Source organism: Balaenoptera ricei, chromosome 2 (assembly GCF_028023285.1).
Source record: "Balaenoptera ricei isolate mBalRic1 chromosome 2, mBalRic1.hap2, whole genome shotgun sequence".
In the NCBI taxonomy this organism is placed as follows: domain Eukaryota; kingdom Metazoa; phylum Chordata; class Mammalia; order Artiodactyla; family Balaenopteridae; genus Balaenoptera; species Balaenoptera ricei.
In genome coordinates, this window is record NC_082640.1 from 2,275,138 (window position 1) to 2,301,603 (window position 26,466).

The window sequence follows — 26,466 nt, forward strand, 5'->3', positions numbered from 1 at the left end:
GTTGTCATTGCTTCAGCTTTGAAAATGCCACATCAAAGTCGACAGCATGGGTGGCAGCAGCCTGGAACAGTCCCAGGGATGGTCCTCTCGTAGTCCCTGGGGGCCAAATTCCTTGGTAGGGGTGGAGGGGAGGGAAAGATGGTGCATCAGATGGGTTTGCCAACTCTTAAAGGAGAATTCAGAAGAAGGCAAACTCTAAATAATTGTGGAGCCACCTTAGGAAGTCAGTACCACTGGCTTTCAGGTCTTCGATGGATTCTTTTAAGATGTACTGTAGCATTAAACTCTTCATGGCACAGAGGAGAGTTTATGTAGTGAAACACAGCTTTCAGTGACTCTGAGTTAAAAAGCCATTTGGAAGAGTATGAATGTGAAGATGTTTCTAATTTATTTCTCTTGGGTTTTCCTTTTTATTGTTGCATGTATATTATAAAACCAGTATCTAAATAAGACTAAAACATCTCTTTTAAAACATATAAGATAAAAATTCTCCATGAAGGACTTCCCTGGTTGCACAGTGGTTAAGAATCCACTTGCCAATGGAGGGGGCACGGGTTTGATCCCTAGTCCAGGAAGATCCCACATGCCACAGAGCAACTAAGCCTGTGCGCCGAAACTGCTGAGCCTCCACTCTGGAGCCCAAGAGCCACAACTACTGAGCCCACGTGCCACAACTACTGAAGCCCACACGCCTAGAGCTGGTGCTCCACAACAGGAGAGGCCACTACAATGAGAAGCCCATGCACCACAATGAAGAGTGACCCCTGCTCGCCACAAATAGAGAAAGCCCATGCGCAGCAACGAAGACCCAATGCAGCCAAAAATAAATAAATAAAATAAATAAATTTATAAAAAAAAAAAATTCTCCATGATAAGGAAACATTTTCTCACTGTTTGGCAGTGTTTTTTCTTTCTTAGAAAAGGTATACTTTACAGACAGTGGCTTTCAGAGCATGTAATATGTGTTCCATTTGGTTCCTGAGAAGAAGACGCTGTCCTCAAGTATGGCCCACTGGTCCTCCTTTGGGTGTGACGTGGATTCTTAGTTGGTAGGATTTCGCGGTGATGTGTCAGTTTCCTTCTGCCCTGGTGGCTTGATTCAGCTGTAGCCACAGAACATCCTTTATTTTTCCATTTCAAGACACTCACAGGAGCCACCTACATCAAGATCTATGTTGATAAATGCTTTTCAAATCACTGCACCTGGTAAGAAGCAAAGCTCAGAGATGGAATAGTGAAAAATATGTCAAAGTACAAAACATCGGCCAATGTTCGCAAGGCAGCCTGGGTGATGCAGTGGAGGACTGTCTAATTGCTCGGCCAGCAGCCTCAAGAAATGTAGGGAAAGTATGTGAGGAGGAAGTACTGCAACGAAAGTTCGTGGAAATCAAACTTGGTGGGACCACGAATACCTTTGGTGAGTTCACAGAGCTCATCCCAGGATTTATTGAAACCACAACATTCAATACCTACATCTCTTTGGGGGAAGGACTGGTATGTTACTGTTATTGGCTACAATATATCCATTTTCCTTCCCAATAGCCACCCAAATTGTCTTATTGGGAATTACATCTTCTTGTTGAGCTTTTTCTTGGTTCCTGGTTCCTGCCTCTCTCCACTCTCCTCACCATGGACACCAAGGGGGCCAAATACTTCCTCCATCTGCCTCTTGCTATGGTCAGTTTGGGCCAGTGACCTAAGCTTGGATAATCAGATGCTCGCTCTTGAAGACTTTGGGTTCTGTGCATGTGACATAGGGAAGGAGAGGGGTTTCAGAGGTTGGAGTCATCGCAGTGGTGCCTGTCACTGTCACAGTGATGTCTTGATCATGCTCTGCCTGCAACAAGACTGTTGCCCTGTTTTATGCATTATGACCCTTCTCTCCAGGTCTTCCGTGGTTCTTGCCATCCCAAAACTATTCTTCCAACTTCACACCAATTCTGAGAGCCTCACATAATTTCCCCTTAATCCTTTAGTGCTTCAAAGACCCAGAACCAGTTTCTATTACTTGTTACCAGGAACCCTGACTGATCCAATAGCATCTCGTATGGGATAAGTGGTACCACAGTGGAGAGGGACACCTGCAGAATATCTCCCAGAGCATCCTCTTTAGTGTCATTAGAGGGAGGAGATGAAGGCATGGACTCTTTCTCTGGAGCTCTTGAAGAACGTGAGGCTGACGCATCTGACATAGGGTGGTCCTGCCGAAAGGATAATAGATGTGGCCTTTTATGCTTCCCTCCCCCCAAGATTAGGCACCTGGTGTGTGCTCCAGAAGCTCAGTAGGAGAGTGTAGGCTAAGAACATTGAGGTCCCTGTGCCCAGCAGCCTCCATCCTATCTTTTCCTCCCTGAGGTGCTGAAATAGCCTCAGGAGCACTCAGCAGGTGATGATGATATGGTCCTGGCCAAGAGTCAACAAGGACCTACCGTATAGCATGGAGAACTCTACTCAATACTCTGTAGTAACCTATATGGGAAAAGAATTTGAAAACGGGTAGATACTTGTATATGCATAACTGAATTATTTTGCTGTACACCTGAAACTAACACAGCATTCTAAAACAACTAGACTATAATATAAAATAAAAATTAAATTTAAAAAAAAGTAGACTTTCTTTCAAGGTTCTGCACATATGTTAGCCTTGCCAGGCCAAGAACCACCCCCTCCCAACAAACTCATACAAGTCTGTAAACATTTTTTGGGGGCGGCAATTTTGGTGACAGGCAGACATGCATCCTGGAAGAAGATGGTAGGGTGTCCTAAGCATGTATTTGGCATTCAAAAATGGATCCTTTGGGCTTCCCTCGTGGTGCAGTGGTTAAGAATCCGCCTGCCAATGCAGGGGACACGGGTTCGAGCCCTGGTCTGGGAAGATCCCACATGCCCAGGAGTAACTGAGCCCGTGCGCCACAACAGCTGAGCCTGCACTCTAGAGCCCTCGAGCCACAACTACTGAGCCCGCGTGCCACAACTACTGAAGCCCACATGCCTAGAGCCCATGCTCCACAACAAGAGAAGCCACCGCAATGAGAAGCCTGTGCACTGTAACGAAGAGTAACCCCCGCTCACCGCAACTAGAGAAAGCCCATGTGCAGCAAAGAAGACCCAACACAGCCAAAAATAAATAAATAAATAAATTTAAAAATTAAAAAAAAAAATCTTTAACTCCTGCTCTAAAATTGGCAGGAGAAATTAGAGCAAAGTGCAAGGTTCACTTGCCCAGTTATGAATATTTCTATTAGTTATATATAAGCTAAAGTGAGGTTAAAGATGAATACTTCCAAAAAGAGGGAAAAAAAACATAGAAGAACTGGGACTTCATGAAAAGCATCATAGATAAAGAGCAAGGCTAAGGTAGTCAGTCTTCAGGCAGCACTTGGAAGTTTCACATCAAGGGATTTCTTTTGAAATCCCACCTGCTGAACTGGGTTCGGCCACTCCCAACTCAGAGAGGGACCAAAGGGCAGCAGAGTCCAGCTTCTGAGTCCCACTCTTGCGACTCCAAGGTGGCAGCCACTTCAGCACCACATCCTACATCATCCTATACCCTTGTCTTCCCCTGACGTGGAGGCTTGGACCCCTCATCTTGACTCCTTGCCCTACAGACCTCCAACTTGCCCTGGAGTAGAAGTTTTTCTATGAAGCATCCCCAGGTCTGACTTGGCTTTTCTGGCTTCCAGGCTCTTTTCTCACCCCTCTCCCCACATACGCCAATCCCTGCTCTCAGACTTGAATTGAGACACAGTGCTTCCTTGGTTTTGGCTTGACCAGACTGGTTTTGGTATAGGGTAGAATACATCCAACAACAAGTCTCCAGGGTCAAAGGGATTCCTTTGGAGCCTCAAGATAGCCAGAGAGCAAGTTTGTGGTGCAGGTGTGGCCATGATGCTTAATGCATTGCAATGAGGGATCACAAGAGATGCTTTTAAAAAATCTCTTCTCCGAAAGTGTCTTGGCACTGTTGATACGTAGAACAAAGGAAAGTTGGGACATCCAGGGGCCCATCAGCTCCACCCCAATCCAACCAGAAATGGCTGTTGGGATTCTTTCTGAGGATTAAATTCAGAGTTTGATCCTTTGGGCAGGGACTAAAGTGAGTGGAAGTCAATAGCCAAGGGAAGCTTTTGTAGAAACGTCAAAATTATTCATGACAGAAGCACGGACTCCCCTGTGACTTGTGAAGGAACCCCGGGGATCCCCGAATGCAGCTCCATGGTGGAAGAGACATTGTTTGTCCACCACTTCGTCTTTGGAGCCCATCCAAATGTCTAGCACGTAGTAAGTGCTCCATAAAGATCTGATGATTGAAAGAATGAATTCATGGATCACCCGGACGACAGCAAGGGGACCTTGGACATGAGGGAGAGGGAACTTCTGTCTTTCCAGATCTTTCTCCCATGAGTTTGGATTTTGAGGTCCCTGAACACCATCCATGATGGTTCCAGGCAATGAAGATGGCCCTTTGGGGACAGGTGGGGAGCAACTCAAAGAAGCAGGGATCCTGGGGAGGAGGAGATGATGGTATTTTGATGCCAGATGGTCCGGTTGTATGTTAGTTTCTTTGTTTATTTCTCTTTTGTTGTCCATAAACCTTTAGTTTAACATTCCAGCACTATCAGCTGTGTTGTAAGGAGTAAATGGAGAGAGTTTATGTCCACGTTCGGGTCAGAGCTTTAAAGAACAGCAGGTCCTTGTGGGCTGGCCTAAAACAGCCCTACAAGGAAGTTGATTTCCAGGGAAAGAGGCGTCAGGATTACAGGGGCCCAGCTGTCCTTCCTTGGAGATTCTTACTTCATTGATTTAATTTTTAAGGAAATCAGAGTCTGGTCTCGCCATGATGTCTTTGACCCACGTTGCCCTGTTACTTTCTGCAGCTGAACATGAACTGAGGGCCTGTGTGAAGCAGGGTCTAGAAAACACGCACATGGCATTATCCTGAGACCACCTCTAGCATCTGATTGTCAGAGTTGTCCCCAGCAGGTCACCAGCCTCAGGATGGGGGTGGAGGAGATGGAGCCACGAGGTGACAGAGCAGATGACCACAGCCGCCTTGGAAGCGTGTCACAAGAGTGTGTCCTGTGGGCATCAGATCGTGGGGTGACCACACCCCAGCACAGAGAATCTATTAAGGGCAAGATATTTTCGTGGGCAGCTTTCTGATACCCATGGGTTTACGTTTTTAAGACTTAAGGGCCTTCCCTAATGGTCCAGTGGTGGAAACTCTGTGCTTCCACTGCTGGGGGCACGGTTTCGATCCCTGGTTGGGTAACAAAAATCCCACATGCTGTGCGGTGTGGCCAAAAATTAAAAATTAAAAAAAAAAAAAAGACTTAAAAACCATGCAGTCGATGTTCCAACAAAAGGCTATTTTTTAGACATGTGGCCTCCACTAGGGGAAGGGGAACCACCCTGCCTCCTGACTGAAGGCGCAGTGAGGACCTCAGGGTGAGCTCAGTTCTGTACTTGGGTTTTTACATTTACATACAAAGGCAGCTTGCTGCTATAAAGCTCTGAGAAATTGGTGATTGTGCCTGCCATTTGGAAACATTTTTTTTTGTTTTGCAACTCAATATATGGATTACCTATTTTAAAATTTTGTGTCAGATTGAATTGGAAACAAATTTTATACCACGTGCCTCCGCTCAGACCTCACCCCTTAGACCCCACTGGTCCATTCCGTCCGGGATCTTTCTCTCAAGGGCAATTACATCTCCCAACACAACAGCAGTGTGGTTCAGGGGTGGAGAGCTTGGGCTCTGGAGTCAGACACACCTGCTCGAGCCCTGCTTTTGCTGTCTGTGGACCTCTGAGGCACCCTTCGCCTCCTTCCTCTGTCACCAAAGTGACGATGGCGGAGCCCACTCACCAAGGGGTCAGAGGATGAGGGGCATCTCTGCACCGCACCCGCCAAGGGCCTGGCCCATATCGGGGTCCGCAAATAACAAAGATGACTTTTGAAAATAAATATTCGCCATGTGTGTCCCCCGCCTCTTAGGGTCCTTCCACTTCACAGTGCTCTGTTTCCTTATCAGCCCAGGTGACAGACGTGTGCGCAGGGCGCCTGGCCACTGCCCGCTGCCCCCGCCCGCCCCCTGTCCCTTCACACGGCTCCGTTCTGGGCCCTGGGGGACCGCCTGTGAAATTCGCACCCTCTGCAGGGCCCGTGGGGTTGGTCCCCGGGGCAGACCCCGCAGGGAGCCAGCCAGGCCCGGGGTCTGGCTGTGTGCGTGTCCGTGTGTCGTGCGTGTGTGTCAGTGTACGTTGTGTGTGTGTGTGTGATATATGTGTGCCTGTGGCATAGTGTGTGTGGTGTGTGTGTGCAGTGCGTGTGCACGTGTGTGTGTCTGTGTGTGTGTGATATATGTGTGCCTGTGGTATAGTGTGTGTGGCGTGGGTGTGCAGTGCGTGTGCACGTGTGTGTGTGTCTGTGTGTGTGTGATATATGTGCGCCTGTGGTATAGTGTGTGTGGCGTGGGTGTGCAGTGCGTGTGCACGTGTGTGTGTGTCTGTGTGTGTGTGATATATGTGCGCCTGTGGTATAGTGTGTGTGGTGTGGGTGTGCAGTGCGTGTGCACGTGTGTGTGTCTGTGTGTGTGTGATATATGTGTGCCTGTGGTATAGTGTGTGTGGTGTGTGTGTGCAGTGCGTGTGCACGTGTGTGTGTGTCTGTGTGTGTGTGATATATGTGTGCCTGTGGTATAGTGTGTGTGGTGTGTGTGTGCAGTGCGTGTGCACGTGTGTGTGTGTCTGTGTGTGTGTGATATATGTGTGCCTGTGGTATAGTGTGTGTGGTGTGTGTGTGCAGTGCGTGTGCACGTGTGTGTGTGTCTGTGTGTGTGTGATATATGTGTGCCTGTGGTATAGTGTGTGTGGCGTGTGTGTGCAGTGCGTGTGCACGTGTGTGTGTGTCTGTGTGTGTGTGATATATGTGTGCCTGTGGTATAGTGTGTGTGGTGGGTGTGCAGGGCGTGTGCACGTGTGTGTGCGCTGTGTCCTCGCCTTTGCCCAGCAGGGGCACTTCCTCAGTCCCTCAGCTCCCCCCGCCCCGTCGGCGTCCAGCGCGGACGGCTCCAGCCCCGGCACCTGTGCCTCCCTGGTCTCAGACCCGCGCCCTGGACAGAAGTCAGCCTCTGCCCCGAGAAGGGAAGGCGCCGGCTGCTTTCCTGGCTTCAAAGAGGAGCGGCCTTTCCTGAGCTCCACAGGGAGGCCCCCCCTTTTCCTGGCCCGAGGACGTACAGGGGCCTCGGCGGAGTCTCTCTGCAGCAGCCTGGCACGGAGTGGCCCCCAGCTCCGTGGCCCCCAGATGATGGGAGGGTCCGCTGTCCAACTGAGACGGGGCCTGAGGATGAGCTTGGCCCCGTGCCTCTTGCCCCCGGATTCAGCCCCCCCGGATCTGCGTAGGATCAGCTGAGCCTTTGCTAAATGGTTTACCCACAGAGTGGCTTTCGCACACCGACCGCTGGACTAGTCAGTCACCTCTCCTCTAGTCCCCTCTTGGGACCTGCTGTGACAGTACTGCAGAGTGACTTCGTCAGCATGGGGACAGGGGTCTGTGGTTAGACTCGGGCAGCAAGGAGGCCCCTCTTTTCTCCCTCCCTGGCTGGCTTTGTCCCACGGTTATTTTCAAGGCCGGACAATAGATTGCACAGAGCAGCTTTAGAACGAAGGCTCCAGAACGAAATGTGTGTTTCTGCTGAATGACTGCCCCACTCCTCCACGAAGTGTGAGCCGTCTGCCACCTCCTCTCCTTCCGAGGGACCTGCGTGTGCCGCCAGCTGGAAGCACCTGCCCGAGCCCAGATACTGGCACCAGCCAGGGCTCGGCCTCACCCCGTTGCCTCGGGCAGCACAGAGGAACGACTTTGCTCCCTAGAAGACAGATGAGTTTGGTCCAGCCTGGAACTGTCTCATAGGGATGGATAGTCCAAGGGCGTCACTGCCGAATGTGCACCTAGAAAACAAGAAACACAAAACCATAACTACCCCTACGCTTAGGAAGTGAACAGTCTATACCCAAAGCGCCAGGTGTGAAGGATGCTGTCTTCTTTCCTTCTTGGTCCCTCCACACCCCGACCTACACCTCTCTCCTCCATCTTCCTCCCCCCTCGCCGCCCTGAACACCCTGACATGCGACTGTCTGACAAACAGAGAGAGGATGGGAGACACGTGGCTGTTGTTTTTTTTAATTTATTTATTTTATTTAATTTATTTTTGGCTGTGTTGGGTCTTGGTTGCTGTGTGCGGGCTTTCTCTAGTTGCAGGGAGCGGGGGCTACTCTTCGGTGCAGTGAGCGGGCTTCTCCTTGCAGTGGCTCCTCTTGTTGCAGAGCACGGGCTCTAGGTGCATGGTCTTCAGTAGTTGTGGCTCACGGGCTCAGCAGTAGTGGCTCACGGGCTCAGTAGTTGTGGCTCACGGGCTCAGTAGTTGTGGCTCACGGGCTCAGTAATTGTGGCTCACGGGCTCAGTAGTTGTGGCTCACGGGCTCAGTAGTTGTGGCTCACAGGCTCAGTAGTTGTGGCTCACGGGCTCAGTAGTTGTGGCTCACGGGCTCAGTAGTTGTGGCTCACGGGCTCAGTAGTTGTGGCTCACAGGCTCAGTAGTTGTGGCTCACGGGCTCAGTAGTTGTGGCTCACGGGCTCAGTAGTTGTGGCTCACAGGCTCAGTAGTTGTGGCTCACGGGCTCTAGAGCGCAGGCTCAGTAGTTGTGGCGCACGGGCTTAGTTGCTCCGCGGCATGTGGGATCTTCCCGGACCAGGGCTCAAACCCATGTCCCCTGCACCAGCAGGCAGATTCTCAACCACTGCGCCATCAGGGAAGTCGTGGCTGGTTTTGACGGATGCTGCCAAGGACATACTTTTTAATGGAATGCAATGGGCTGTGCCTGAGGAAAAGGCCTTCATGGCCTAATCTGGAAGCTCCTGGGTGCCTGAGGTCTCATGATGGTCCCTCTGGAGCTGCGGCAGTGCGTCGTGGGGCTCGGGCTGCAGCCACCAAGCGCTGGGAGGAACCTCTCCTTCTCGTCTGCTCTCCGGCAAACTGCAGCAAGGTTCTCGGGTATTTCTACCGTGTTGGTGTATATTATTGGTCAGACAGCTGAGTTTCGTGTTGTTTACATAACATTTCACATCCCTAAAGCTGCCCCAGGGTTTGAGGTTCCCTCACACACCCCGTCTCAGGCTCACCTTCTCTGCCACCTCACAGGACGGCAGCGCCGGGAGCCTGGGATGGATGGAGGGACGCCTGCCCCAGAGTCACCCCGTGGCTCCTGTCACCTCTGGGGGCCACCACGGATGGTGTCTCTTCCTCCCAAGCCCTGACCATGTGTGGATGGCGTGACTTTTGACAGGGACTGCACCTGGCTAATATAGTCTGAGCACTTAGTGTGCTAAGCACTGTACCAAGCGGGTGTGTGTGTGTGTGTGTGTGTGTGTGTGTGTGTGTGCACGTGCGCTTTCATATTTAAACTTCACATGATCCCGCACGGGAGACACTGCTGTAATCCCCATTTTTCAGGTGAGGGAACTGAGGCTCAGAGAGGTTAAGTCTCTTGGGTAAAGTCACACAGCTAATTAACTGTGAGCTGGAACCCAAGGTAGGTCAGTTCACCAGAACCAGAGTATTCTATTCCCCCCAGGACGTCAAGACTTAAAGGCAACAAGCATCTGGGGAAGGAGGCTGACGGGGCAGCCCCAGCCCTTTGCCTGCCTTCATGGGGACAGTGTGTCTGGCCATTCAGGGTAGGGCAGGGATTCTTCGTGGGGCTTTTGTCCACGTCCAAAGCTGGGCTTCAGGGCACCCGTGAAAACCCCTTGAAACTGTGTGCAAGGTGTTGTGGGTATGCATGGTGTTGTGTTTTTTTTTTTTTTTTTTTGAAGAAAGGATGCAAAATTTCACTGATTCTCAAAATGCTGGTGTCCGCCAAACTGTTAAGAACACTGTGACAGAGGGTCACATCAATTTACCACACCATGTGCCCCTCTTCTCGGCTTTCTCTTGCCTCCCACTATTTCTGTGGTCCACCCCCTCTTGTTCAATTATTAGGAGTCGATCCCGGGGCTTATGTGACGGTGACCTGAAGTGAAAGGCAGTGACAGTCACCGTCCCCGCAGACCTGCCCAGCTGCCACCTTTGTCTGACGTGTCGCCCAGAGTCAGTGGATTCTGGACCATCTCTGAGTGGGGAGCTGGGGAGGGCCCTTGCTGGCCTGCTGTGAGGTGATTTACAAGAGTCTGTGGGGGGCTGGATTTACTGGTGTGAAGGGTAGGTGGGCCCGCGCGTCAGCCGAGCCAAGGGGCCTTGCCCCCCCGTGCTGGAGGCTTCATTGGGAATCACAGGTGCTCTTGCTTACCTTTTAGACAGGCTCTTGAACTTGAGGGGCCTCCAGGGACAAGACAAATACTGCCCAGCTGAGCAGAGATGGGGGAGCTGGGCCCTGGTCTTTCTCACTCATTTTGCTGAAGTAAGAGCTGAACGTTGAATTCCCACAAGGAACAAACCTAATCAGGGTGAAGGTAGGGAGATAAAAACCCCAAACACCAAATGTTTCCAAGTGGCTAACAATCTTCTTCGGAATAGAGGTTGCGTCAGAAATAAAACCCTCTGAATTGTGGACAATCCAGCACACTGGACCCAGGTTATTGTGGTCCAAGGTAAGAGGAGGCTTGACAAAAATCTGGACATTCACATCTCAAGATCTCTCTTTCCAGAACTATCCAGAAAGCCATGGAACCTACTGTCAACTTTTCCATTTATCTTTGGTTGAAGAAAATTGGCCTTGATAGCTGGGGGACAAAGTTCTTGTGCATCATTTCTTCCTTCTTTCCCATCCTGTCTCCAACCTGAAAATAGCCTCCCTTTGGTGGGTTAAGGGCCAACCCTCACACCTCTGAAATAATACCGAAACGAAGGTATTTTGTTCTTTTGCTTAACTTGTCTGGTTATACCTGAAACTGGGTGAGGGCTGGGTTCTCTGCAGCATCTGGTTCACAATGGGTGAATACACTCAGAAATCCTTGGGTGGCCTGGAGCGGCAGGGGTACTGGTTTGCTTGAGTCTAAGAATTGATTTTAACCTTGAGCTTCCATAAATAATTTTTGGAATAAGGCACGTGGAGGTAGATTAATAAAGGATTTGGACCCTGGTTCATAACCGGAAGTGGATTCTGAGCTGAGCCAGGAGGTGACCCAGCCAAGAGTCCTGGGGCTGCCTGTTTACTACGTGCAGAGAGGGAGATCCCGGGAGAAGCCAGGTCTTAGAAGAATTCCTTCCCTCAACCACAAGCTTTAAACTTTACAAAGGCTAGACTACAGTTCACATAGATCTCTTCTTCTTCTTGCCTTCTAGAAGAACAGTGAGTCAGGGATGGGAAAGGGATTGATCAGTGCCACAAGGGAGATGCAGGTCCTCAGGGTGGAGAGGAGTGGGACATTCAGAACCCAGGTCCTTACCAACGTGTCACCTTGAACCAGGAACGGAACCTGTGTGTGCGTCGCTTTCCTTACCTGTAATATGCAGATACAGATGGTCCCAGACTTACCATGGTTCGACTTAGGATTTGTTGACCTTACAATGTGTGGAAGCCAACAGGCAGGCAGTGGGACCCATACCTGTAATTTTGAATCCTGCTCTTCTCCCAGGCTGGCGAGCGATACGCGGGAGGATACGCCCTCAGGCTCGGAGCGCCCCGTCAGCCACGTGACTAGAAGGCGAACCACCCCTACACTTACAGCCGTTCTGCTTTTCACTCTCAGGACAGCAGTCCGTCAGTTACACGCGCTAGTCAACACTTTACTGTAAAGCGCGCTTTGTGTTAGATGATTTTGCCCAACTGTAGGCTAATATAAATGTTCTGAGCACGTTTACGGTAGGTTAGGTGTATTAAATGCATGTTCAATTTACAATATCTTCAACTTAAGATGGGTTTATTCGGACGTAAGCTCATCTTAAGTTGAGGAAGATCTGTAGTCACTTGCCCAACTTGTCATGAGGATTAGAGTTAATATATATCATGGCTAGGGTTGAAATTGGCTCATGGCAAGTACTAGGTAGGTGAAGGCTATAGCTATGATTACTGCTGCTGTTATCTTAAAAACCTCCTTCTTTGTTCTATAGGATGCCAGAGCCCGAATTGCTGGAAATTTACGAGTGCCATCCACCCACCTCTTCTTTCCCCTGCCAGAATTCTGTATTCCAGACACAAGTCTGCTTCTCCTCATCTTGACGAAAGGAGAGCCCACCAATTCTTCCGTTATCTGATCTGTAACAGTCCTTCATGCCAGAAACTTTCCCTTGTAAGTTCATTAACCTCTCTTCTTGAAATTAAAGCCACTTCCTCTCACTGAAGCCACTTTAAGATAGAGAAGTGCTTTTCTCCTTAAAATAACTCTCCAGTGTTTAAATGATCTATTAAATCCCTTTTCTGGCTTTGCTTTTCTTGAAGAGAATTAGAATCATTTAACTTTTCTCTAGGGCTCCTTTCAATTGAAAGGTTCTTGCTACTGGAACGGTTCTTGCTCTTGCCTTCTTGTTTTCTGCCAATCACTCTTAGAAACCAAAGCCACCATGAAATGAGCAAGTGACGACAATTCTTGCTGATGCCACAGGTGAGGGAGAGGTTACTTCCTAGCTCCCGTCCATTCCCTGCCTATTCCGTCTTGGTACCATACTCATCCTCGTGGCCACAGTCAAAGATATTCATGAATGACCCCTACTTGTCAACGGACGGGACCCTTCTGAACTTCTTCAGTGTCTCATCCTTTTCTTCTATCTGTCATTCACCCTTCTGGGCTCTTACGGTCTTTTTGAGTCTGTCCAAGGTGCTATACTCACATCCAAATTTGGACTCATCCTTCAATCTAATGGGCAAGGTGAGCTCCTTGAGGTAAGACATTGAACTCTACCTCCTGGTGCTCAGCGTGACGCCTGGTTCACAGGAGATCTTCTGTGATACACTGGTAGATACATTTCCTGGCAATGTGGGGTGTTAGGTCCTGTTAGGACCAAGGTAGGCCCTGAGGTGACATTTCCTGAAAGGTTTCCTCTCTCATATTCCCACCCGGACATGGCTGTGAAGTGTGTAGAGAGATGTGATTTCTCTCAAGCACTGCATGCCCAAGTGGAAATGTGTTTCTTAGATTTTTTTTTACCCAAGTGTTATTTTATCTTCGAGTTGGAAATTCTCAAGAATCATTTGCAAAACCTCCCAAAGGGAAAACTTGATGTGCTTAGGGCCCAGATGCCATTCTGATGAACTCTTTGGAGAGATAGGGAGGGGAAAGTGGGACTTTGTGAAATCAGGCAGACAATTACAATGTCCTCTGACTGTGTCAGGAATTAATGGTTCAAGTCACGGTTTCCACGGGGTCACTGTTTCTGAGTGCTGTTGTTCAGAGAGAGTTGCATAACCCCTTGTTAAACATCCATAAGTCAGATTTATTTCCTTCGCCTCCAGTGTGTGTCGCGTCCACCCCAGGCAGCTGGCCCCACCCCCTGCCCCCGGTGAGTCTTGGTTCTGTGGCTTCGCTAACACTGTCTTCTTGCCAGGGGTGCCCTGCCTTTTCCAGTCTCGGGCCGTCTTGTACAGCGCTTAAATGAGCCCCGAGCCTTCCTTCCTCACTGTCATTACTCTCTGCTTGTTCATATCTGCAAGTTTTGTCTTCCCAATAACTCATCATTGAGCAGCACTCAGGGGCAACCAGGAGCTACACGTCTTTTCCAGCCCTCGCTCCCAGCCAGCAGAGCACAGTGAAGAAGAAAGAGATCTAGACCAGGGGACCTAGACATGGCCAGTTTCCAGAATTACCTGGAAAGTTTTGCTAAAGACCTCCTGAATCAAAATCTATGGAGATGAGGCCCAAGAATCTGCTTTAGAAAAAAAAGGTTCAGGATGTGAATCTGATGATCGATCAAGTCCGAGAATTGCCAAGATGTGAGAGGAAATTGTGCCAGGTTCTTGGTGCTTAGAGGGTAGAGCTGCTGAGACTTGGGGTTGGTCCCATGAAACCAAAACAGCCTCCTAGGAGGTGGTCTGTGAGTCTTGCGTTGGGGTCCAGGGAGCATTGGGCTGCTGTGACACTATACACATTGACATACTGGCTTTCCATTCCCTGGAGAGATTTATGAAATTAATTATTTTTATATCCTGCATCACATTCACCTTCAAACTAAATACCATGGCTCTTACAAGTTAACTGATTCTGCATTGAGATAAACAAGGCTTTGCTGGGTAACTATCATTTTCCATCCGTTCTGCTTCGCAAGATGGTTCTTCTTTGGCCAACATACAGGATCGATTCTATTCAGCTTAGTGCTCAGTAATGATTTTGTTCACGACGTGCTTGTCCATTCTCAGGAGGGACACCCCCAGCCTCTCTCATTGCCATGTTCATCATACTTTCTGAGGCAGTGCCTGTTTAACTGTGGGGTCGGGCTGGGTGACCATTCGCCCATTCAGGCAGAGCTGAGGTTGCAGGCTCTAACCGTTAGGCTCACACAGCCAGCTTTGCTCAGATGTTTGCCTGCATCCTTGCTAGTCTGTGGCTTGGACTGTCCCATAAGCCTCTAGTCTTGAGCCTTGGATATGCTTTACTATGTTCACATGAGAAATTTTTCTGAGCTTGGAGGCATTAAATTTCACTTTCCATGTAATATCCACTTATTTTATGTTGAATTACCAGGATGACATAATATCAATATTAATAAAACCATTTATTGAGAACCTAATACATGTAGGGCAATGTACGGGGTAGATACTGAGGCTTCAAAGATTTATAATATAAGGTCTTTGCTCTAGACAGGACCATACTCTGATGGGAGATACAGAACGCCATTCGTAAGAAAGCAATTTACAAGGCCAGGCAGCAGATACCAAATACCAAATGAATGGCCCAGGCACTAATCACCCTCAGGCTTTGGAGGAAGCCTTGACCATGAAAAAATGGAGAATTGGAGAACTTAATCTAATACAGGGCCTGGCATGTAGCAAGTACTCGATAAAACCTGTCAAATGGATAAATGAATAACTGGGTGATGGTGAGGTTTGAGCTATGCCTTGGCAGGTAGGTACAGCATGCTCGAGAGAGAAAACACACACACACACACACACACACACACACACACACACACAAGGCTTTTCATCAATGAAATTATGAACCTATTTTATCAGGAAGTTACATGAGTGAGAAATTTAGGAGAGCATGCCTTCTTGCTAAGGTTAATCTGTGTATTATTTGTGGCCATCATTTATTAAGCAGTAACTAAATGAATGGCACATACTAAATATTGTTTATTTGCAGTGAATAGATGAAACATTTGCTGTGTAAATTCATTGATTCACAATATAACGAGGAAACAAGAGAGATGCCTATTCAATCAGCTAAGCTTCGTACAGTAACTACCTGGTTTATTTTGTAATCAACTAATTTATATCCAGCACAGATTTGATACTAAACAATGTATAAGACCCAAGATAGGACCAAGATATAAAGAGGGTGAGGAATGGGGCAGAAAAAACTAAAAAGAAACTGGACTAAAAGAAGTGAGATTTCTTGCAGTTTGGGCTAAAAAGAAAGCACGTGAGATCCCTAGAACTAGGAATTAAGTAAGTTTGTGGGAGAAGAAAGAAGAAACCTTTCTTCTTGCTCCTAATTCCTGAAGGAAGTTTTTTCACGGGGCTATTTCTAACCCCAAGCCCTTAGTTAATTGCTGCTACTCCTAGTTTTACTACTAGGGGGACCATGACCACCAGCTAGCCAACTTCTTACGTGCCTGGCACTGCACTAAATCCCATACACACATTAAAAAAAATTTAATCCTCTAACTGCCCTGTGAGTAGGTCCTATAATTCGCCCCTTCTTGCAGGCTGCCCTTCCTGAAAGCAGCGGGTCTTCTCCAGCCCGGGAATCGACATGCAGAGCGTGAGCTGCAGTCAACGGGAAGCCTGCACGACGGGAGATAAGAAGACCCCACTTCAGAGACAGCTTTGATCTAGAGGGAAGGGCAGGCACACGGGGCTGTGAGCTGCCAGAGCAGCCCCTGGGGACTCAGGACCAGGTCTCAGGAATGAACAGGGAAGAACCATCTGCGGTCACTGAGGACCCTGGTTTGTTTATTTGCTCGTTTTTATAATACCTCAACTTTATTTCGGATGAACAGATTAGGTCATATGATAATTGGTATTAACTTCAAAGTCATCAGGTAGAAGATAAGGTGAGTATACAGATGAAATACAATTGAATCTGAGTTAAAGGTTGTTGAAAGGACCCTGGTTTTGATCAGCCACAGGTTAATTGTTTAGAAGCAACCATGGGGCAGAGATCAACGTGCCGGACTCGGAATCAAAGAAGGCGTCTCCAGCCGTGTGAATCTGAGCAGGTCCCTTCTCACCTCACCGCTCCAGCTTCCGCATCTTTTAATAGTGGCAGGAAGGGAGCTTCCCCAGCCCCTTTGCCGATGCCATGGGAATGAGCGTGAAAATGAAAGCTGCAGGCTATTATTCAAGCCCAGCCAAATCCTATGTGTGCCTGTTTCTACATAGGTCCTAAGGAGCACTAAAATTCAATATTGCTGGTTCCTCAGTATAGAGTATTTTATTCTTTTTAATATCCTTCACTACTTCTACGCCCCTTCAATGTGTCCCAAGTCCTGCTAGTGGCTGCATCTCAACCCTGCCTGTCCTCTTCCTGTTGTCACTCAGTATCGCACGAGCTTCGATAGGAAGGGGAAGAATATTTATTGTTGTACAAACATCCTATTTTTGTTTATTTTGTATTTTATTTATTTAGTTATTGGCTGAAATTTTTTAAAATTTATTTATGATTTGCTTTATTTGTTTATTGAATTTTTAAATCGAAGTACAGTTGATTTACAATGATTCAGGTGTACAACAAAGTGATTCAGTTATACATACACACACACACACACACACACACACACACACACGCACACATATATCTATTCTTTTTCAGATTCTTTTCCATTATAGGTTAACACAAGACATTGAATATAGTTCCCTGTGCTCTACAGTAGGACCTTGTTGCCCAACGTCCTTATTTTTTAAGAACGGCAATTTTATAGAGAATAATCCACCTATCATGGTATCACCTTAGCACATTGACTCCCACACTTTTAGTTTGTCTCTGCGCATTTATGATTTTCACATGGCTGTGATCACAGAGTAGACGCATTATCTGCTTCTGTTAATTCTACTTATTTAACAGCACTGTGAACATTTCCCGAGTTGCTACATCACCTTCGTAATTGTTTTGGCTACTGGTTGAAAACTATTCCGTGGGGTAAAATGTCTCATGATGAAACATAATTTTATTACTGTTGGACATTTAGATTGATTTTAATAAATAATGCCAGAATGAACACCTTGGGTTTATAGCCATTTTCCCCCTTATGAATTAGAAGGAAAAGTCTTTATACTTTTTTTTTTCTAAAAGCCAGGCACAATTTTCTAAATCCCCTGTGTATTTATCAGCCTTCGCTGACCCATCTCTGCTTCATCTTTTTTTATCCTCCTGGGATGTTCTGGTCTGTGAGGCGAGGATTTAGCTGCTGTTTCTGATCATGATTTTTTTCCATCAGCAAGTCTCTCCGAAGGCTGTTTCTTATTCTCTGAGAGGCCAGAAGAGTTAGCTATGTGACCTGACAACACTTGCCTCATGGTCATCCACTTTGGAGAAGTGACCTTTTCCAACACAACAGGAAAGGTTCTACCCAACAGGGCGAAGGTGCCTCCCGGAGAGTTCCACTCCAGCCCACGGGGTTGGTGGCTCTTTGACCGGAAGTGGAAGTGGCATGGGTAGCTGTATCAATCAGGGTCTGACCAGGAACATGAGATCCACCCTCAGCATTCAAACGGAGGACGTGTAAATGCAGTGAGGTGGTGACATGGCCGATGGAAAAGTCGAGAAGCCCAACAGGGATGTGAGGCGATCAGAGGTAACAGTAGGTCACAGCTTCCCGGGGCTGAAGCCCAGAGCCAGAGTCACCTGATGGGAGCTGGACCTGGGGGCCGGTCCCCGCAGAGCTGAAGTCCGAGGGAGAGACGCAGCCCTGCTGGAGAGGCTACCCAAGGCGGAGAGATGGGGAGAAGCACCCCGGGTGCTCCTTCTCTCCTGCTGCCCAGTCCCCCGCCGCTGCCTCTCCTGGGTTGAACCCAGGTGTCACAAGAGCCTGCAACACACAACTTGCTGGGCTGAACCCCCCCACACACACACCGCCTATGATACCAAGTGAAGTAGGAAAAGGATGAGGAATGAGCCCAAAGCAAACAAGCCAAGAATCGGTACAAAGTCACATTCCAAAGACTCACTCCCAAGAGCACTGGGGCAAGAGAGAAAAATCCTCTGGAGAAGCCAGCCAAGAAAGCAAGCAAAAGGAACTAAGTGGTTTAAAAAATTTAAGCACCCACATCAGTCGCACACATCTGTGTTCTTTGCTGCAACTGGTACCTCTAGCTAGTTTGAGCCAAAAGATGATTTACCGAAAATTATCAGTAGGTCACAGCATCTACAGGAGACCAGGGTCAGGCATAGAAGCTACACCGCCAGGAGCCCAAGTTATGCTGCGGGGGGAGCTGGCTGTCCCTGTAGAGGCGGGGCTGGGACCCTGGACTCACCCAGCAGAAAATCGGTTCCAGACACATGACCGGCCCTCCCCAGGGCTGCCTCTGAGAGCTGATGTCTCCCTGCCAAGTGGCACTGACCTCCTGTAAAGTGGATTCCACCCCTCTCCTGGTTTTTACTGAGTTGAAGGCATCTGACTGCCCAGACTGTGATATATGCCTGCACCCCAGCTGCAGAGAAGGCTGGAGGAGAGAGTTAGGCTTCTACTTTGGGGAAGAGCAACTGCTACAAACTGAGCTGTGTTCCCCCCACCAAATTCATATGTTGAAGCCCTAATGCCCGATATGACTGTATTTGAACAAGGGCGTTTAGGGGGTAAATACGGTTAAGTGAGGTCATAAGGGTGGGGTCTGAATCTGATAGGATCGGTGCCCTTGTAGGGGAGGAAGAGAGAGCGCGATCTGTCCTCACACAAGCAGCAAGGAAAGGCCAGGCGAGGACAAAGCGAGAGGTGACCGGGCAGCCTGCAAGCCAGGGAGAGCACTCTCACCAGAGCCTGGCCACGCTGGCACCCTGATCTCAGACTTGCGGCCTCCAGAACCGTGAGAAAATGCACTTCTGTTGCTTAAGTACCCCAGTCTGTGGTGTTTTGTTACGCAGTCCGAGCACTGAGACAAAAACTCAATGTGGAGTCCACGATAATCACAGGAATTCTGTTCACAAGACGTGGGGTGGCCACACATTTAATAAATGTCCTGTACACCCAGGTTACCGCCTTTTGTTCACCACAAAATGTTACCAGGTCTTGCCACACTTGTGACCATTAAAAAGGATACAAATGAGGACAGTGGTGGCCCTGCTGGCACCACTTGTACAGCGCCAGTGCCACTTGTCACATGAGAGGGCTGGTTCCCGTTAGCTCCAGACCTGACGGGGCACGTCTGCATCCCTTGGCCACGTGACAGATGGGGCCACAACACAGAAGTTGAGCTATCACCTTAGCATGAGAAGGGACACTTCCCACCCTGTGCTGGACCCTACCAATCCTTCTGACAGCCCTAGTTGTCACAAAGGCCACCTTTTTCTAGCTGCTGCTGGTATCTATTCTTGCAATGAGGATCTTCCCGCACAGATTCAAAATGAGATGACGGACTAACAAAGAACATGCGAAAGTCAGCCCCACTGAGGCGCCAGGGTTAGAAGGAACAGGCCAAGGTCATCCCTGAGGAAGGCTGTGTTAAGAAAGCCGAGTCCTCGGAGAGTACCAGACACCCTTTCGTTCACTTCCTTTAAGATTCTGCTCCGGTGGGGTAAGACAGATTGAGCCCTCTCTGTGATAAGAACACCCATTACTAGGGTGTCCCCTTGTGTGTCTCTTGTGGTGTTGGATTCTGGGGATAAAACGCTGAATAAGATATTGCTCTTGCTCTCGGGAAACCCACAGTCCCGAGATCGTTAAATACACATGTATATATAACGCCGTATGAAGAGTATTAGTCTTTATTCTGTAGGTCATCGGGAGCCATTGAGTACGAATGGGCATGTGATAGTCATTTATAGTTTTTGTTGAGTTCAGAAAGAGATCATTGGGATATAATGACAAGAACTACCAGAGAGAAGAATGAACAAAATATGATGAGAGCCTGGAGGAGGGAGTCACCAGAAAGGGTCGCAAAGACAAGGACGTGGAGCGGTCTTGAGGGCCCTCCCAGAGCTTCTATTTGAGAGAGCGACTGCATGCAGCCACGGGCATTTCTTGGGGATGAAGCTGGTGAGCTGGGGCGTGGGGCTGAGCAGGCAGGGAGGGGACATGGGTGAAGAGTTTCTCTGATGAAGGGCTAACAAGAGTGGAGGCTCAGGGCCCGAATATAGGGTGGGTGACAGGGGTCAGTGCTTCTTCTGTGGCGGAGCCTGAGAGATAACTGCGAGAGCCTCCTTGTTCCTTTCTTCTACTTCCAAAAAATTAAACAATGCAAAACGAAACAATAGTCGACATACAGTCTCTGCCACCTCCACGCCACCCCTGTCGCAGAACAAGAGGCAGCCCCTGCCTGCACGAGCGTGGCTATGACCAACACAACTTAATTAAAAACAACAGGTCTGGGTTTGCCAGCCCCTGGTCTACAAGATCCAGTCGGAAGACGCAGTCACTGTTTTCCTCCTAGTTTATGATATCGAGGTCCCTTAGGAGGCTGTGTGTGTAGGTACGAAGGGAAGAAGACACAGGGGGAGTCAAGAAGGAACGCCCACATGGGAGGGGTTCCTTCTAGCTCCAGGGAGGAAAGGGTGATATTAGCATCACAGGTCCCTCTTGTTCTTTCTTACAGGCCCTCCTGGCCCCATCCTGCCGTCCGCCCATCCAGTGTCCACACTGACTGGCCGTGTCCTGGCCCGTGGCTGCTGGGCCATTTTTTTTTGTCCCCGAGACGACTGCGCACAGGATAATTTATATTTTGGTGTAAACGCACCTCAAGCTCCTTTGAGATGAAAGGCTCTATATAAAAGTGAGTTACGACCCTGCTGAAGGGAAGCACTGCTGAGTTTTTCCAAAAGCGGAGTTAACCCCCTTTGGCCTCTGCGAAGGGCTGGCAGTAAAGGACCGCTGGCCATTTCAGGGGCCCTGGTTTGAGCTGTTGATTCTGTTGTGCGGTAACTCTTCCTCCTCCTCCAAGTCCAAAGGTGGCGTTTGCCTTTTGCCAAAAGGCTGAGGAGGAGGAGGGCCTCTAACGGTGGTCCAAGCTGTGGCTGGATCTTTGCCTTTTAAGTTGTTTGGGAAGTGAGGGACACACACACACACACTCACACACCTACACATTCATCTTCCCTAATAACATAGTCCAGAAGAGCTCCTCCCTTACCCTATAACCTCCTGTGGGTTCTCAGGATGATGGTTTTGCTTTTACGCGAAGGATCGGACTTGGTCCCGCTCCTTGGTCCCTCTGTCCCTTAGCCCCCAGAAGGCTCCCTGCTGCGTGGAGCACGGCTGTCTGCAGGTGTGACTTGCTCCTGTCCAGACCCAGGGCTCCCCGGGCCAGCTCTGAGCGGGGCTTCCCTGCACACGGTATCAGACAGGGCGGACCAGTGTGCCTTTTTTTAGAAAAGACCATAAGTGTCTTATCTTACTCCTCTGGAATGTTCCACAGTTATTTCACCTCTCATTTAGGAAACGTTGGTTTGAGGGTTCTTCGAACGTCCCCGAGCTGTTCCATCAGCTCTGTGAGCTCGTTGCATTTGAGGTGGCCGTGCCTCTGCTTTTGCCAAGCTCATTTCCATCTCTCCTCCTCCCGGCTAGAAACCTTGTGGTTAAAATAACACACAGCCTCTATTCAGAGCTCAAACTCAGCACTGCTCTCAGAGGCAGATTTGGGATTTAAACCACTCTGGGAAGAGGCAGCGGGCTGCTTTGTAATTATTCCATTTTAGACTTTCACGAGGAAAGCGGGAACCTCAGGTAAATATTTTCTTTCCTTTGTCATTGATTTGCTGAAAAGATGATTGGGAAAACTGTGCCAGTGGGCGCTGGGAGAAGCCAGCTGCTTCCTAGCTTTTGACTGCTGCACAGGGCTTGTGTCTGTTTCTCTGAAAGAGGATAAAGTGGGGAAACAAGGATCTTAGGGAGGGAAAATTGCAGGGGCGATTCTCTCTGTGCAGAAAGGGCTGGAGGTTTGAGGAGTACTTGTTCCTCGGTGGAACCACCCAAATGCCTTTGGGTGCGTGCGGGTCAGAAAGGTGGGAAACAAGGGTCCGTTGGTCTTATTCGCCCTCTGGTGCAGCTGCTTGGTCATGTGACCAGCTCACACAGGCACGGGTGCAAGCCCTCTCTTGACATCTTCTCTTCTTATCAAATGAAACTGAACCAGTTCTCTTTCCCTAACTGCTTCCTCCTCAAGCAGGTGGGTACCATTACATCCATTGATCTATTGAGTATCTATCTATCTGTCTATCTATGATCTATCTATCTATGATCTATCTGTCTATGATCTATCTTTCTATCTATCTATCTATCCATCCATCTATATCCTGCTTCTAAATTGTTGTGAAATGTTAGCCTACTATCTCATGTTCTCATATTTTCTAATTTATGCCTTTCTCTGGTGATAAGACATTAAAGATTTGCCTTCCATCTCTTTGTAAAACATGTTAACAATTTCTTTGAACACCGATAACTACAGTCTCTGGAGACAAAAGAGGAATTTATGTGCAGAAGCCAGTTTTGGGCAAAACTTACCACCACTCCTCCAGATCTTTCTTTGCGCAAATTGTTTTATTTTTTATTTTTGCAAGCATTTGTGCCTATGAAATCTTTCAATATAGCCCCACCTGGCAGGACCAGGTGTTTATTTGCCAATTCTCCATCTCTCTCTCTCTTTCTCTCTCCCCTCCCTCCCTCCACCTCTCTCTGTTTCTCTCTTTCTCTCTCTCTCTGTTCCCCCTCCTCCCAGAGGTCATTGTTTCCTTTAAAGTTTTAGTTTGAAGAAAATTCCACTCCTATTTGATGATAGAGCCAAAACAATCAGTCAATAGTCAATCAATCATTGGTCAGTCGAACACTGACTCAAGTGCATTCTCTATGCTTTGTATCGGAAGAGCCACCAGGCTTGGGGGAGGGTTATCCCAATACATATAAATACCCTCATTGGTGTTGATCATGTATTTTGACTCCTACCTATATTCATTAAATAATTACCAAACATTATCAGATAGGACAAAATGAAGTGCTCAGTTTCAAGCTTCAGATTGCAGGTGAGGTTGAAGTCATAATACGACCCCCATTCCTGAGAGCTCACCAGGCGCCAGGTACTAAGTTAAGCACTCGGCAAGCATCTTCTCTTACTGCCTCGGCAGCACTCGTTTCACACGTGAGGGAGGGCTAAGTGCCCATCTCCCGCAGCTGATGTGCGGGTCCAGCGCTCAGGGTCTGGCAGGCATCAGGACATGCACCCATCATGTCCTGTTGCTTTGCGGCCCCCAGCCCGGAAGGCTCTCTGCCCTTGTCACTATACACCCTCCAGCTTCAGGTATTGGCCTAAATCACCCCTCAGTTGAGAGGCTTCCTTGACCCTTTTATTCAAGGACAACCCTGGACCACCCCATTCACTTGTTTTTACTGTGGTAAAATTTACCTTTTTAACCATTTTAAAAGTGTACAATTAAGTGGTATTTAGTACGTTCACAAAGCTGTGCAACCATCACCACCGTCTACTCCCTTAACATTCTCATGATCCCCAAAGGAAATCCCTTGCCCACCAAGCTGTCCTTCCCCATTTCCCCCAGCCCCCCAGCCCCTGACGACCACTGATCTGCTTTCTGTCTCAGTGGATTTGCCTGTTCTGGATGTTTCCTATAAATGGAATCATACAATATGTGGCCTTTGTGTCTGGCGTCTTTCACTGAGCATGATGTTTTTAAGGGTCTTCCGTGACGTGGCATGAATCAGTACGTCCTTCCTTTTTGCAGCTGAGCGATATTCCACTGAACGTATAGAACCCATTCTGTCTATCCGTTCATCACTTGATGGCCATTGGAGTCGTCCCCACCCTTTGACTATTGTGAATAGTGCAGCTGTGAACAGTCATGTACAAGTTTTTGTTTGAACACGTGTTTTCAATTCTCTTGGGTGACTCTGTAGGAGTGAAATCGCTGGGTCATATGGTGACTCGACGTTTAACTTTTTGAGGAACTGCCAGACTCTTTTCCACAGCAGCTGCCCCATTTTACATTCCCGTCAGCAACGGATGAAATCCTCAATTTCTTCACCTCCTTGCCAGCATTTGCTACTTTCTATGTTTGTTATTATAGCCATCTTAGGGGGTGTGAAGTGGTTCGTCATTATGGCTTTGATTACCATTTCCCTCATAACACTGAATAGTTTTTAATGTTTATTGGCCGTTGGTCCCATTCACTTTTTATTCCCTTTATTTGGCTCTGATTTCTTTATTCATAAGTCCTATGACTTATCACTCCCTATCACATTCCCTCTTTATTTATTTACGATCTACCTCCTCCTGTGACTAAGTACACTCCATCAGGACAGGAACTGTTTTGTTCACTATTGTATCTCTGTGCCTAAGACAGGATCCAGTATTGTGGGGACTCAATATATATCTGCAGAATCATGGTTATTCCCCCAGCCCTGCACCTGGAGCCTCCCTTTCCTGCAGGTGGCTCAACAGTGGGGCAGCATCAAAGCTGCTCTGCACACCAGTCCCTGACATCATTCCCCACCCTCCTTACCCCTGGCTGACGTTGCTAAGGCCAAAGCATTGTTTTTTGTTTTTTGTTTTTTTAAAAACAGAACAATGCTTTGGCCTTAGCAATAGCGTGCCCTCTGCATTCCACCCACCCCCTTGGCTTGTGGGGCGAGAGGCTGGAGCAGCAGTGCTCAGAGAGATAAGCAAGGTTTGTGGTGAAGAGATCCTGAGCCCAGGCAGTGGCAAGGAGGGCAGAGTGGGAGGAGGAGATGCGAGGAGGATATTTAAGGAAAAATCGGCAAGACTCTGTGACTGGCTGGGGTGTCAATCAAGGTCACTTCAGATTTTGAACTGGGAAGGTTGGGAAAGTGGTGGCACCATGATCTATAAAAGGAAGTTGGGGGAAAGAGTCTATTTGGGAGCAGGGGAAAGGGGAGGCTTATTTTATATTGAGTTTGAGACAAGAACTAGAGATCTGAGTGTACAAAGCCGGGGTGCAGTGGCAGGTACAGCCCTGGAGCTTAATGGGGAGCACAGGACATGAGGGGCGAGGGCGGAGAGCCTGTTTGGGAAGGCCGGAGTGAAGCATCAAAGAAATCAGTGAAATTCAGAGAACGGGCAAAGTTTCTGAGAGAGAGAGAAGGGGAGAGAGAGATGCCAAACACAGAAACGTTTCTCTGGTGAGGGGTTGGGTAGAAGAAGACTGAGTAAAGTCAAGAGGGGAGAGGGGACCAGGAGGTGGGGAGAAACCCACAACAGGGAGGCGCTGGAGCAGGAGAAGGATGTAGGTGAAGTAGGACACAGACAAGAGAGAGAAGTAAGAAGGAAAGAGGAGAGGGGCTGGTACCCCAGAACACTTCCCACCTGCTCAGAGAAGAGAAAGACAGGAGGGAAGGAGGGAGGGCGGGAGGGAGGGGCGTGCGGGCTGCAATGTGAGGTTATGAATAAGGTGCTTGGTACCCAGCCTAGAAAACTTTGACCTGAGGAAGAGTGTCTAGTGGCTGAAATCTCCTCCGAGTCGTAATGCTGGAAGCCTACACTCCTCCAGTTCTGAGTATGGCCAAAAATAAAAATGAAAAAGCTTTCAGGAAATTGTCCCTTAAGCAATTTAAAAGCAGATAAGAGTTTCGTCTTCATTCTGAAACGATGGGGATTCAGGACTGACTTCCTTGGATGAGGTGTTTTCCGATTTCATTTGATCAGTGATTAATTTATATACGTATTCCTCTAACAAATCTTCGTGTAAGCTCGCTGTGAGCCCATTGACAGTCCCACTGGGAGGGACACACGAGACCTGTCCCCATTCTCCAGTCTTAACAAAGAGTCAGGTCTGACCTCTGAGGGCTACAGGCCTCCGTGTTCAACCAAATGAACCTAGCGCGCTCCTGCAGTGTTCACAGCGACAAAATCCTACTGAGTGTGCATTTGCTTTTTCGAGATGCACCTTTTCCTGTTGTAAAACATCTCTCTAAAGTGACAGCAGATGTTTAAAGCATCATCTGTAATCATGGTCCTATTGTTCTGGAATTGGGGTGAAACACAAATAAAGAATTGGAGTTTTAGTACCATAAGATGTTTTGTGCTGAAGGGAGTGGTGTGTTTTTCCCTAGATGTTGCCACCAGGAAATAAATGATTAGAAAGTTTAGCGTAAGGTTAACGCTGGGGCTGAACCAATTCAGGATACAGGAATGATATAAAAT

The 26,466-nt window shown here is 48.3% G+C and overlaps 1 long non-coding RNA gene across 1 annotated transcript in view; it reads left to right on the forward strand.

The window, feature by feature from the left end:
• LOC132356503 (uncharacterized) overlaps positions 1–16,111 on the forward strand; it is a 33,851-nt gene extending 17,740 nt beyond the window's left edge. The window contains exon 3 of the long non-coding RNA XR_009499895.1: positions 15,861–16,111. This is a non-coding gene — a long non-coding RNA (uncharacterized LOC132356503). The remainder of the gene's footprint in view (positions 1–15,860) is intronic.
• The last annotated feature ends 10,355 nt before the right edge of the window (positions 16,112–26,466 follow it).